The sequence below is a fragment of the Triticum dicoccoides genome, chromosome 4A (genome assembly GCF_002162155.2).
Source record: "Triticum dicoccoides isolate Atlit2015 ecotype Zavitan chromosome 4A, WEW_v2.0, whole genome shotgun sequence".
Taxonomy (NCBI): Eukaryota; Viridiplantae; Streptophyta; class Magnoliopsida; order Poales; family Poaceae; genus Triticum; species Triticum dicoccoides.
In genome coordinates, this window is record NC_041386.1 from 549,759,162 (window position 1) to 549,762,037 (window position 2,876).

Below are 2,876 nucleotides of genomic sequence, written 5' to 3' on the forward strand. Positions count from 1 at the left end.
ATTCTTCTTCGCAGCTCCGCCCCATACTGTTATCGATCTTCCTGACGACGACGAGGATGAAGAACCACTGGCACGCAGGAAGAGTCGGAAAACGCCCGCCAGTAAGGTGCCTCAGGATGCGACGGCGCCTGAGACTCTGACTGTGGAGGAAGAGAACACCACTCGACACACGGTGTCCTTCGCAAATCCACTGACGAGTGCTCAGCAGCCCTCCCTCTTCACGACTCACCACGTCCCAGAGGACCAAGCTGGTGCAGCGAAGGAGGCAATACGCCAGGCGGGACTCATGATGGAGCAGCTGAAGACCATCCGGGATGCGAGCCAGGCAGCTTATGACGCCAGCTCTGCCCTCCAAAGCAATGTCCAGGTCAGTCGACTGCTGTTTGTTCTGTTGGATATGCTACCAAAAACTTTTCTTTTCCGGAATTTATATTAGTCACCCACTGGGTGTGTCGAATAAACTCCGTGTTAGCGGGGGCACGCTGAGTGCACCCGCTGGGTGTAGTCCCCAAGGCTAAGGTCGACTGCTGGCAGTCGGCCTTAGGCTTTATGATGTCAATCTTTCTCTCAGTCGACTGGTCGACTGGATTTCACAAACCGGTGGGGGCACGCTAAGTGCACCCACTGGGTGTAGTCCCCAAGGCTAAGGTCGACTGCTGGCAGTCGGCCTTAGGCTTTATGATGTAAATCTTTCTCTCAGTCGACTGGTCGACTGGATTTCACAAACCGGTGGGGGCACGCTGAGTGCACCCACTGGGTGTAGTCCCCGAGACTGTGGTCGACTGCTTGTAGTTGATCACAGTCTTAGAGAATGCATCTCGCACGCTTTTTTTTTTGAGGTCGACTGGTCGACTTTGTCTTCAACAGGATTAGTGGGGGCACGCTGAGTGCACCCACTGGGTGTAGTCCCCGAGACTACGGTCGAATGTTTGTATTCGGCTGTAGTCTTAGAAACGTGTGCTTTTCCCTTTTCACTCGGAAGTGAATTATTTTTGACATTTAGTCGATTGGTTCTTCGCAGAACTCTTGTGATCTTGTGGCTCGCTACTCAGAGCTGGAACAGAAGCATACTCAAGTCGAGCTGAGCTTGAAGCTGGTTCAAGAGAAGCTGACAAAGGCAAAGGAGGAGACCGAAGGTATGTTTGGTGAGACCCTGACGACTGCTTTTCCCCTTGCTTGTTTCAGCATCTGATCTTGCTGTGGCTTGCAGGTAAGGTAAGGGAGGCCCACCAGAAGAAAGACCTTGAGCTAGCTGAGAAGATCAAGCTTGCTGACGAGAAGTTAGCTTCAGTCACCAAGCTCGAACAAGACAATACCAATCTGAAAACTGCTCTTGGGATTGCCAACAAGGAGGTCAGTCGACTGAGAACTGACAAAGCTGCCTTGACCGACCAAGTCAGCAAATTGACTGAGAAGAAAACTGAACTGGAGGCCTTCCTGAGTGGCCTTGCCAAGAAGCTGTTTCTTATGCTTGAAGGTAAACCTCCATGTTTGGCAAATATTTCCAATTGTGGCTTTTTCCATTCGACTATCCCCTTGACTTAGTGATCACTCTTGCAGAATTTTGTCAAAACTTCGAAGAGGAAACCAGCCGACTGGAGCCAAACCTTGACCCCGTCAATTCTCCGGTGAACGACGAAGTTGCCATGGATGTTTTCCGACTGGAGTCTCGTGTTGCAGCTGTCGTGGACTATCTCGCAAGGCTGAAGGTCGCCACATCTCGCATCGACTCGATGCTCTGGCCTGAGGAGACACTTCAGAATGACCTTGAGTCGCTGATGGCCCGCTTGAACACGATCCCTGGTCGAGTGCAGGAGTGGAAGAAGTCCTCGGCTCGGTGTGGTGCAGATGTCGCTCTGTGTCTGGCCCGAGTCCACTGCAAAGATGCACGAGAGGAGAAGCTGGCGGCCCTTCGGGTGGCCAATACCAAGAAGCACGACTTCAGGTCCTTTATGGAGACTTTCCTTGCAGCTGCCACTCGGATTGCCGACGGAATTGACCTTGATGAATTTGTTGCACCTTCCAGCCCTCCACAGGAGGGGTAAAAAACTTCTTCTGGCTCGACTCTTTAAATTTGCCTCGGTATGCCGAGTGGAATTGTAACCGACAAACTTTAACAGGCTTGACGCCTGAGCACTTTCGGTTCCTTTAGATATCGATTCGAACTTGAATTTGGCGCTTGAATATGATTGCCTTCGGCTCAAAATGTCTTTTGCAGGTTCAAAGCAAGGTGCCTGTGCTTAGTTGAGCGTTTGGACTGCAGCTAAGCCTCCGAGTGAGAGGGTCGCTCTTCACTCGGTAGGATTTTTGTAACTTAGGCGAGCGCAGGGCTGCAGCTAAGCTCCCGAGTGAGAGGGTTGCTCTCCACTCGGTAAGATTTTTATAACTTAGGCGAGCACGAGGCTGCAGCTAAGCCTCCGAGTGGAAGGCTGGCTTACCACTCGGTAGGATTTTCACAACTTAGGCGAGTGCTTGGACTGCAGCTAAGCCCCCGAGTGAGAGGGTTGCTCTTCACTCGGTAGGATTTTTATAACTTAGGCGAGCGCGAGGTCGCAACTAAGCCTCCGAGTGGAAGGCTGGCTTACCACTCGGTAGGATTTTGATAAACTTAGGCGAGTCCTTGGACTGCAGCTAAGCCTCCGAGCGAGAGGATCGCTCTTCACTCGGTAGGATTTTTATAACTTAGGCGAGCGCGAGGTCGCAGCTAAGCCTCCGAGTGGAAGGCTGGCTTACCACTCGGTAGGATTTTGATAAACTTAGGCGAGTCCTTGGACTGCAGCTAAGCCTTCGAGTGAGAGGATCGCTCTTCACTCGGTAGGATTTTCACAACTTAGGCGAGTGCTTGGACTGCAGCTAAGCCTCCGAGTGAGAGGATC